The 12,298-nt window shown below is 43.6% G+C and overlaps 1 protein-coding gene across 3 annotated transcripts in view; it reads right to left on the reverse strand.

The window, feature by feature from the left end:
- IGF1R (insulin like growth factor 1 receptor) overlaps positions 1-12,298 on the reverse strand; it is a 175,824-nt gene that overhangs the window by 87,809 nt on the left and 75,717 nt on the right. The window lies entirely within an intron of this gene.

The raw sequence follows: 12,298 nt of genomic DNA on the forward strand, positions 1-12,298 counted from the left end.
CACGCCAGGAGGTGTGTGCATGCACCTACACACACGGGTGTATGAATTATTTGTGTGCACAGAAACACAGACCCGGCAGGCAGAGGATCAGTTTCGAGTAAGTACAAAAACATGAACCCAAGCTCAGCGTGAGCTAACATCACAAACACGGCACGGGGAGTAACTCCTCCCGCGCAGGACTTCACCTAGTCATGGATCAAAACGTACCCACAGTGTCTGTGATTTAAAAATCTTTTTAGGAACGATTTACACACAAAATCAATTAAACAAATACAATGCTGCTCGGGAAACCGGTTCCTGTATTTACATAATGGATTTTCTGCACACTTCCAGCACCAGGCACCCTCAGTGCCTCTCCCCTGTACCATGTCCCATGGGAAGAGCAGGAGGCAGAAGGACGGTCATCCCACAGACCCCAAATCTCTCCATCACTGCCACGTACCAACACCAGCCAGCATCATGCTATGCGACTGGGCAACTTCCAGACAGGCTGCACTGCTATCTGAACACGATGGGAAGAACAGCTTCAAAGAGAAGCTTTTTCTGCATAAAAGGCAGTACCTTAAGCCGCTGTAAATCCAAGCCAATATAGCTTTAGCTCCACCTGAATTCACACCCAGCACCACCAATCTGATCATCTCTTACACATTACGATACCACTACTACTTCTAGATTTTAAAAAAGCGTATTTCAAGTCACTGAGACGACGTTTAGTTTTATGTTTGAAAGTATCCTCAAAACCACAGCACTACATTTAAAACCGTACCTTAATAGTTTCAGTTTTAATATATATTGCTTCCTACTTCAGCACATTTTACCAAAACAGCAATTCAGGCTGTGCTCTCCTTAGACACAAGGAAACTGAAAGCTTTTATGTGCAAATGAAATAGAAATGCTGTAGAACTGCTCTCACTTCAACTTCTAGACAATAACAAGGAAGGGAAAAAACCCTGGTGAAATTAAGCAAATACAGAAGTGAGATTTTGTTTTGTTTACCTCGTGTGGTTTGGAATCTGGTATTTCACAGCGGTTATTTTCCACCAACCATCATCTCAGCAATCAAAGCTGCCTCGCTGCCACATGAGAAATGACTTGAAAAAGCAGAATCTGTTCTCATCAACACACGTCGATCGGGGTTAACAGGGTAAACCCCAAATGCATCAAGGCGACACAGGTACAGTTTAGTCTGTCTGATCTTCTGCTGCAGACACGAGACAGCTGCTGGAAGACAGATAGGCTCTCTGCCATTATCACAAGGGAATAGGTCATGCTTAGAGCACCATAGTGAGCCTTCTGGCTCGGCAAGCTTTTCCTGACTTCAGCAAAACAGGCTGCAGTCGTTAAGCAGGACCTGAAACGTAACAAACTCTTCATTTATCATTTACTTCCCAGAATGCTCTAAGCAGCCTTTTGTGCAAAACAATGTGTTTTCATCAGCCTTGAGAGCACGCATTCTTCTGCCGTAACGTCTCACCAAGAACAACCCCAGCAACATCCAGCGGGGCAGCTGAGCGTACCTTGCAGCAGGAACCGTCTGGGGGAATCATCGCTCTGATTCCAGCAAGATAGCACTCCTCTGAGCTCCTTGGGCAAAGGGAAAAGATTGATCCCCTGATCTGATACAAATTGACAACGAATTACAGAGTTGGGTGCCCCAATGATGTTTGCCTTCGTTTTCATTTCACAAGACTGAGAAGGTTTCCAAACTGCTCCTATTAACCGCCACAGTTCACGATACGCCTTCAAAAACACTCCCCCACCCAACCACCCTGAAGTAGCAACCTAAAAATGATTTGAAGAGGAGGAGCAGAGGAGTAACTGCTGCAGGAGAACGCCACAACCATATGCTAGAGGGCAAGGACATGCCAGACAAGGAATCACGGGACAAACAACAGTAGGGAAGTTCCCAAATCCACCAGCTGAAATTGAATTATCTGAAGTTACCTCCCCAAAGTACACACAAGACAATCCCACAATTCAGGTAACGAGGTAATACTGATGAGCATCAGACAGTCTCAGGCAGACTTGTTTTGGAAACCATGTCCTAGCAGCCCTCGTGTCACCCACAGTGGTGTTCCTCAAGTTCAACGCCAACAAGCCCAGAAGGACCACTTGGCCTTTGCAGAAAGGGTTCTGAGATTCATTTTACACAGTGCTGCCACAAAGCAAAAGCTGTTATAGGTTCAGTATTTATTCACTGTATTTAGTATTTTCCAGTTTAGTTAACTTTTGCAAGGGCTTAGAGATTTTTCATTTTTATTATTGCTTTTCATCTGCACTCCTGATGCCTTCCAGGTCACCTGCAGAGCCTGGGCCTTGAGCTGAGGAAAACTGGTTCAAGTCACAGCATTTATTTTGGGCCTCTCCATCAGGATCGTCCCCTCCTGGGTCCTCCCTAGCTCCTTCCTTCTCTCGCTACGCCTACACAGGGAAAACTGAGTAAGATCTAACATTTCCAAATGCTACCGCTGCAAAACACACTAGACAAAAGCACAAAGGACCTGAGACAAATCCCTAGAAGCAGCTCCTGGGTGTCTTTATTTACAGCACCAAATGGAGGTCTGCGTGTTTGTTTTAATAGCAGGACTTTCACTGCAGCCCAGATTGAAGGCATGTGCACTGTGCCGCTTAGAAAAACCCTGCAACTACTGGCCAGGAAGAACAAAAGGAAGAAATACAACTTCCAAAACAAGAAGAGAGGTAAATTCAGCCTCCCCACCCACTTTCCACAAAAACACCAAATATTTTCTTTCATAAATAATTGCAATAGGATGCCGTAGCCTTTTCCAAGCAAACAATAGCGAGATTGTGTAACGCTTCGCCCCAGGCAGGCCCGGGGGGGGGGGGGGGACGGGGGACACAAAGGCCGCTTTCAGGGCCCGGGGCCTCTCGCTGGGCTCGGCGGGCATCGCTCCCTGCCCGCCGCCTCGGCCTCCCTCGCCGCCTCGACTTTGAAGCGTTGGCCATCCATCGGAGAGGCTCCTGCTCCACACAACAACAAAACAAACAAACAAAAGCTTGTTATGAAGCCCCTCCGGCTCCGCCGCAGACCTCACACGGAGCAATACGTTGTGGTGCCCCGGGACAGGCCCGGCCGCAGGCTGTGTGTGACGGGGCCCGAGGGGCCCGCTGCAAGCCCCTCGCTCGGCCCGGCAATGAAAGTTGTCGAAGGGCAGCCACCGTGGGCCGGGAAGGGTTGTGCTGCTGCAGATATGAAGGGAAAACAATGAGAAGATCTCCTCTGCCGATGAGGTGTTTTGAAACAATCGCCCGTTTGAGTTGAGAAACCCGAGAGCTGTAATTCACTTACTGATTCACCTTCCTCCTTCATGTCAGGAATTAGAAAACAACCCGCCCCACCAACATCAAAGGAATAATCGTGTTCCCCAGTAACCAAACAGCCATGAAAGGCATTCCTGCCTGCCTTTCATGTTGCAGACAGCTCCGCCGGTGTACAGCGAGTGACTAACTCCAAGCCCAGCTCCACATCTAGCCATCTCGGGGCTCTGGGCAAAACGTGTCTTCCAGACAGACTGCCCAGCTGGTTACCCCACCTCGGAGAGCAGGACAGACAGAAGTTATATATACATAGAAATATAAAGTCAGATCCATCAGGAAGTACTCGCACTGGGAAAAGAGTGAGCTGGAGTAACGCGAGCACCCAGCTCTGCCCACAACCACAGCTTGGTACCAGCAGCCTGTGCTGGCACTGTCTCCCCCGAGCCAAAAGTTTAGCACAGAATACTATTTAACATTGTATTATTCTGCTTAAAAAGAATATAATATCATAAATAAGCTATGGGAGACTTACTGGTTAGAATACTCTTTATGATAGAAGATTTAAGGAGCAACAGGTAAGTGTGGCCACTTGTAAGGGCACACACAGGTAGTTACGCACTAGATTGCGATCAGTTGGGTTATTTTGTTTGTTTTCTGAAGTGCATCAAAAACACGGCAAGAAACGCATCAGTGCGGGTAAATTGATCTGAGCTACACTTCAAAACACCCACCATGCTAGGCACAAAGAAAACAACAGACAGGTGCTAGCCACAGCAATTAACCCCAAGTTTATGACAAATTTATGCAAAACACTTGCTTTAAAACTCAGGGGGAGAACAGTAGAATAAAATGCAGAACAGAAACCTAAGGTCAAAGAACTTCAAGACACATTACAGATGGTGACACTGCCTAGTGTTTTTTTTGGTGGTGGTGGTGTTTTGTTTTGTTTTTTCTTTAAATAGTCTAAAGTATAAAGAAAGAGGCATCCAGAAAATGGGGAAAAGCTAATGGAGCAAAACCACTTACCACCGACCTTACCCGGTCATCCTTGTAAAAACATGCTTTGAGACATTATAGTGTATTTCAAAAAACACTCTCCTTTGCCACAAAAGGAAAACTTCCTTAAGGACTTGACAGCCACAGAGCAGCACCCTGTGCACCCTCCACATGCCAGGACAGCTCGGGTACTGTGGATCCCCCAGCTGCGCTGCCTCCCTGATCCCTGTGTCTGAAGGCTGGGTGTCCCTACTAAGGGATCAAACAGAGACCCAACTAAACCTCATCACACCATTAAAAAAATTTAATCAATTTCTCCATGACAGCAGTTTTTCTTTTTTTTTTTTCCCGTTTTTTCTTGGTCAGAAATATTTTCCCCTTGGCTCTCTACACATAAATGTCTATTTTTAACTTCAGGCTCATTACTGATAATTTGCAAAGAGATTTAAAACACCACCCATCAGCTGAGTACTAACATGTTTCCACAATACATATATGTAAGAGCTTAGTTTGGGGTTACAATGATTCCATGCTTTTTCCTTGTTTCAGGTGATAAAAGGTTCTGGCTGAATGTGGTGCATATGTAGACAGATATTTGGTACGTACATTTGACAGATACTAAAACATCGTGTATACATTAATCAGTGTGAAAAAGTTAGATAAAAACAGGGTTTCTCAATGGACTCTGCAGATAATCAATTTCATCAAACTGCTTTAGAAGTTCATTCCACGAACTACTTCAAACAGTTTCTGCTGTAACAAGTTCCAGCCTGGGCTCTGTAAATCACTCAGCCCCAGAGGAGCATGCGGGGTTTGGGAGATCACTGTCACAGCCACTGCCTGCTTTGCTCAGGGCTCAGGAGATCGGGATCTTGCGTGGATCAGTGGAGCCAAACTGCAGAAAAGCAACCTGAAAATGCCAAGAAAGCTTCCCCTGCCCACGTCTCCAGGCTTAGTAAAAAGTCAATTGTTAAAATGTAAAGAAAAAAATGTGTATTTAGCAACATCGCCTTCCCTTTAAATATCATAACTAAAAGTAACTTGACAGTATGTAATGGCCTGGATTACAATGCATTAACTCATCAAAAAGTACATAACAGTGCTGTAATGCAGAAGCTCGAGAACAAAGAGCACCTTCAAAAGGTACTTTCCATACTTGCACTGTCTAAGCTGTTTGCATTGCCCAAGATCTGGAGGCTATTTGGACATCTCAGATAAAAGCAATGAGCGTGGTTAGAAAGAGTCACAGCAGCCCATCTTCCTTGCAACCCACTTGGGCCTCTTGGGAGGGTCCACGGCAGGCAGCGTGGGCACTGCTCGTGCAGTCACATCTCCCAAAGGCACATGGGCAGAAGCGCTCTGCACCACCACCACCTCCTGGACTTGGAGCTGGGTTTCTACGAGTTCAGATATAAAGCTCCTAGAAAGCCGTGGAGAAACGTTTACTTTTCTGATTAACGTTACGTTTAGCAGGAAGGATGATCTTCAGAGACTTTTCATTATAGTGAAAAAATGACATGGCATGCAAGAAACCAAGATACGTACGGCAAAAGTCTCACTTGTGATGTGAAACTGGACAACAAAAACACTCGCGTTCATAGGAACGCGAGTTACCAGTAGAGTAAAAGACAAACACTGTGAGTTAGAATTATCCTCTGCCAATGGTTGCTCATTATTCAGAAAACCTATACACTACCACTTCCATATAGTACCAATGTAAGAGATGTCTAAGAAAAAAGAACAAGAAAAAAAGAAAACTAAGTCCGATCTCAACATATGCTTTCAGCATCTATCAGGGTCTTTCTTCTTTTCCTTTTTTTTTTTTTTTTAAAAAAAAGCAAAAAAAAACAAAAACAAAAAACAAAAAAAAAAAACCATGAATGACCACAGATTAAAACAAGGTTATTTTACAAGTGATGTCATGTCTTCATTTACCAACCACCCCATCTCAAAACGTCACTAAAAGCTGAAGGTTTCAGTGCCAGCATTACGTTAACACTCAGGGAAAAACGCGCCGAGTATAAATGCTTTATACCTTAGGGGCTCCAACTATGAATTGAATAAAGAAGATATAGGTGTGCATGAAGAAAAATATTTTGATATATTCCTGATATATTTTATGAAAGTGCTTTGGAATAAGACTGACTGCACTTTAAATAGTTGACAAAGAAAACCTCCAAAAATTAACTCTAATAACTAAGCAGATCTCTGCATTCATAACTAAACCTACAGCTTTTCTGCAGGTCTTACACTTCAAAATACATTTATGAAAATCACGAGCACGGTAAGAAGTTTTAACAAAACATTTTGTTTCAAATACCAAATTTCATAATCCCTAAAATCTGCTAGTCAGAGACCCTAACTGTAAGTTTTAGATATGAGGCACATCTTACACCACCTCTTTTCAGGACATGGCTTCAGTTCTTCAAACAAATGGCTAAACGTGTGCTCTTCTTGACTAGTGGGAGTCTGGGCTCTACCAGGCATCTTATCATGAGAACAGGCTCTCTCAAGATTCCCAAACCCAATTTCTCAACCAAAAAGACTCAGATAACTATCTGAACATTTGCAATGCTTATCTGTGAGCTGCTTTTCTATTCATTTCTGCCTTGATGTTCTGTAGCCTCCACAACAAATGTTTGCCTAAAGAGAATTTCATGGCTATGCAAGTTAAAATTCCTCTGCACCTACAGTTAATTTAGAGGGAAGTCTCCACTGTTTTTTTTCTGAAGATCATGGAACTACATTTTCCTGCTGTACACGATGCATCCCTTTGACAACACTGCCCAGCAGTACAGTCACCATGAGGTTTGCCCATAGGCTGCATGCACAAATTGATTGCCAGAAATAGAGATCATTTTCCTTTGTAACTTCGTGTTTTAGTCCAACCACTTCAGAGTTGATTTGTGAACACGCTTTGTCATGATCTTGTAGATGAGCAACTTATTGCCGTGTCACAGCTTCCCACCTTTCTCAATCAGGCGCAGCCCCTTACACAGCGTTGTTTTATTTGGTAACTTCATCTTTCTTGACGCTCCCCTAACTCACTACATTTTTCTTTCCTAACAGTAACTAGTCCAGCTGTCAGAGGTTTCCAATACTAAGATTAAATATTTAGCCTAAAAAAAGATGAAGATCATGTGTTTTGGCTCATCTCAATGCGGAAATAGTGTTTTGCAATGCAATGCAGCATTTCATAGTTACAAAATGAGGTGCTCTTCGTCAGAGGCAGGTATCTTGCTAATAAAAATACTTGGGGTACAAAACCAGAAAGACAGCGCAGCAGCTCCTAACCAACCTGCAACACAAGCTACGTGCTGAGCCAGCCTGGCAACTCAGGGTTTTTTAAACCATTTCAGACCCACAAATTCAGTGCCAGCTGGGAGAGGGCAGATCGCATGTTTAAGCTTTATAACGAAGTGAGAAGGTAAGATACAGCAACTTCTGCAAAACACCTCCTAATGACAGCCCACACAACCATTACAGAGGCCAAACATATCAACTTCCCACTCAGCAAAGCTGCCAGAACTCAGCTCAAAGCAAAATTTATATAAACCGAACAAACAGTATCATATTCAGCTATCATTTGACTGCCTTCATTTTGAGAGCTGCAAGTGCAGAGCGTTTTGAATCACCAAAAGAAGGGGGAAATGCCCCTTCACACCCTCACAAACACGACCATCCTTCTGATACCTCCTTTCAAAACTTATCAGAATTCGAGAGCAGCTCTGCAGCCATAAGAACTTGCAGCATTTCACGATGATCCTGAAGGTCTTTTCCAACCTTAATGACTCTGTGATTCTATGATGGCTTCTTACCCTACAAACAAATTAAAGCACCTAACTGAATGCTCTTAACATGAACTCTGGTTGTTCTCATCCCAACTGTCATGAACTTTGTTACCATCTTCCTGTATTCTTCTTATTCCTCCCTATTCACTAGATCACAAGACTGCACTGCAAAAACATTACAACGTGAATTGAGCATTAGTATAATACATGGAGACACCTGCAAACAAACACTGCCCTTCCAAGTTCAAATTAAATCCTGACATAACAGTAAGCACATGGTATTATCTCAACCACAGGCACACTAAAAAGAATCATGTGGTGACCACCACGTGCATGTTCGCAGCTATCGTGAGTAGCAGTGCTTCACTCTCCGTGTTTCTAAAATTTAAGATTGGGAAGGAAGAGTTTCTGTGAGCATGAAAACAGTCTGCATATATATTAGGCGTCAATCAGATGGAAAAGGCTGGCACATCCATTACCATCTATTTTTTATTTTGAGGAAGAGACAAGCTTATGGAACGTACGATTTCCAGTATTTTGTTCTGAAGTGTGCAATGTTAATGCAGCCAGCAAATTAGATCACACTGCTCTTGCACCCAAAATACACAGAAAGATACTATGATAAAATACAGAGGGTGGTGCAAACACAAACAAGTGCTACACGAATAAAAGCATTACCTAAGAGGCAGCTTCTCCCCTTCGGTATTTTCAAGAAAATTCTAAGAGGATTTGCAGAGTTAAAGATAAGGACCAGAAGAGAGATAACAGATGGCAATGGAAGGAAAACAGCATATAATAACTTGATGCAGTACATTCAGTACTCTGGTACATTAGGAGAAAGCCAGAGACAACTTCCACAGGCGCGTTGCTTGGTTCCCAATTTATGAACAGTAGCATCATCAAGGGCTCATCACATAATATTTAGTTTTGTATCTACTGGCCTCTATTTTAGCACCAAGAAGCGAGTTATTCAGATCCTGTCATCCAAACCTTGAGTATTTATTATAGAGACAACATCCCCAGCTCTCCTGGAAGCAGTACTACTGTAAGCGACAGAGATGGAGACAAATAACCAGCATAAAGGAGATGTTGTGTACCGGGTTGTCTTAAGACCTCGCAGGCTGGGTGTCCTGATTCCAAGCCCCACTCCCATTTCCCCCTCTCTGCTGCCAGATGATGCACGCCAAGCCAAATCCTATTAAACTTTTAATTCAATTCGGTCAATGGTGCCAACATCTACCAGTGCCCTTTATTTCATTGCCCAAAAAGCCCAGCCACTTGTAGGTAAGGTGAGGAACAGCTTGGCAGTCTTGGCTTCTGAAGGAGGCTTCCCTGGCAGACCGGGCACTGCAGGGACGAAGGGAGCAGCTCAGCCTCCCCATCACCCTGCCACCATCCCGGTTCCTCATCCCACACAGAACCTGAGCAAGCAGAAGCGATGCCTTCAGTGCTAAATACCTGAAATAGCAACCCAGTGCTTGCAAACCTTCCATGTCTAACCATTTGTGTGCTTGGTTTTTCAATACAAAACTCCATAAGCAAAAATAGTAAAAGGCCACAGGGAAGGCTTTCCCAGGCAACGTGCCACTATTAAGGTACAGCCTGGTACCAGTCTCAGTGCCCTGGCAGAAGCACTACTGCCCTACACAGGTATTTCTGACCAAGCCATGTTTCTCCAAGGAAGAGATCTGACAGTCCCATCAGGCACCCACGATCCTTTATTTCTGTGCTCCCACAGTTGTTTGTTCCAGAGCTGGAGGAAAACTAGTAATTATCCTGGAAAATGACAGCAGGCAAAGGCAAAACCCAAGAGCTTGTCTTGATCCAGGGTTACAGGGCTGCAGGAGAACAAGGGAACAGCTCAGCCTGCATCTGGAGAGCTGAAAGGCAAAGACACTTTGCATCCAAATGACAAGGCTACCAACAAACATGCACGTAGGCAGAGCTGCTAGTCGTTAGCTCTGTTTGGATTGTGCAGGAAGGAGACGTACAAGGGAGACAAAACGGTCATAAACTTCTGATGAAAACAAAATTCATTTATTTCTAAACAGGACTCCTTCAAGACCACGTTACGGGGGCAAATACCTAAACAGTACTGAACAAGTATGTAAACAGAGCAACCCAAGGTCGCCAAAGCATTGCGTGCTGCCTTTCCCGTGAGGCTACTTCCCAGAGTTTAGTCTTTCAGCGAAGTCAGGGTCCTCAGATTATGATAAAAGACTCATCCCTGGCCATGAGATGTCAAGTGCCTGGTACACAGTTACAAAGATTTGAGAAGGACAAACTGCAAGGTTATCATGTGTGGGGCCGCTTTTACGCTGCTTTTACCCAACCCGGGTCACTCCCAATGGCGAGCAATTACACTCCCAACCCATGTCGAAGCTCATCTTTTCTTCTGTGGAGAACATGGGGGCAACAGAGGCAAGGTAGAGTAGCATAAAACACAAAAACAACAGGACAGACAGACCACACCAGCAACTGCAACGTGGTGTACGCTATCCTTCTGACCAGTCATGAAAACGTGGGAGCATTTCCACACCAAGCCAGGCCAGCCCCTCCATAATTACACTTCTTCTTCCCAAGGTCATCTCAAAAAGCCCTCTAGGCTAGCTGGTATGATTCAAGCTGCTGTGAAGGATCTGCTCTTCAAAATATATAGACGGATGGACTACGTATCTACACAGATAGATGCATAACCATGAACCCCTGAGTACAACGCTAGCTAGTTCTCATGTTTATTATGTTTCTGTTTGACCAGCTGCACCCAGACATGCAGTGCTGGGTGGAAAAAAAAATACAGCTGTGTATAAAGCCCATTAAGGAGAACAGACACATTTGTAATTACCTCCAAGGCAAAGATTCCAGCATACAAAAACACAGAAGGGCCATGTTTTGCTTTGGTGTTTTTGTTTTGTTTTTTAATTCATTTTCAAAAAAGTGTTCAAGTCAGTCACAATTAAAAAATTCCTGCAGTAGCTTAGAAACAACAAAAATAAAGAAAAATCAATAATAATATCATAGAGGATTTTTTTTATTAGTTTTTTTTTCGAAATCAGCTCACTGCTGCTGAACCACGTACACAAAATTTCTGCCCCAGACATAAATGAGGGCAAATGTATGTCATGAAAAAAAAATGTGCAAGACAAGGAATTGGTCAGACCAGCAGAGATGCAGATAACACATTCTTTATGGTCAAAACACCGATCTCGTCTGGAAGCATTGAGGTAAATGTGTACATTACAGGAGGAAAAAATTTCATGTGGAGGTATTTCAGAAGCAGATGCAGTCAAGATGCACTAGGACATCTTTTTCCTAAATGGGAACTGAAAACTGCATGCAGGTTGGTAGCTTATGTACAATTTCCATGTGCAACCAGGTCACAATTCCACGTATCTACACTGAACTCGGCACACCACCAGCCTTGGCCCTCTTGGTGTCTTCTTACTCTGAAGAAGGAGAATAGTCCATGAGCTTCCCCTACGGGCTCGTTGCTCAAATGGAAATCACCTAGCAAGCACAGAACAGAGGCTTAGCTCAAGCTAGATATAAAGAGAGATTAGAAAATCCGGGATTTCCCCTGTATCCTTTCAGTACTCATTTAGACTACCATCGGCAACAAATGAATTTAATTTCAAGAAAAGATAACCACAAAATAAAATAATGCATTTTCCACATAACAAAAATAACAACTGTTATGGGTTTGTTTAATAATATATTAATGTGAGGAAACTAAGAGGTATTTTCCTTCTTTGTTTCAGCTCAGTTTCACTGAATAGCTTACAAAACCCCCAAAGAACATGCCTGAAACTGCAAAGCCACAAACACATCCCTCCCCACTTCCCTTCCCAAATCCTAGTCCCTAATGTGCAACTAGGTAAATCTCAGAGAAGGAGAAAGGAGTTTTATTAGTAGAGGGCTCAGAATTGGAGGGCAACCGCTGAACACTGCCTGGAGCTAAACCTCTAAAGTTACGCGTTGGCTAAGTGTGCCTGCCTTTGATCGGTACGGTTCAGAGTCCGCTTATTTAACCTCGACAGGAAGAGCTCACTTATGTGGTGCAAGATGAGCTCTTTCCTACACTTTCTTCAACAGTTTTATGAAACTGGCATACTGACAAGGCTTTGCACGTTTCCAAATATTAAAAATAGCTAGGCAAGAATTTACAAGTAGTGATATCGCTGCTGAAAACTCACAGAACATCTACCTCCCAAATTGCTTTTCTTTTTCCAAGC

The sequence above is a fragment of the Anas platyrhynchos genome, chromosome 11 (assembly GCF_047663525.1).
Source record: "Anas platyrhynchos isolate ZD024472 breed Pekin duck chromosome 11, IASCAAS_PekinDuck_T2T, whole genome shotgun sequence".
Classification (NCBI taxonomy): Eukaryota; Metazoa; Chordata; class Aves; order Anseriformes; family Anatidae; genus Anas; species Anas platyrhynchos.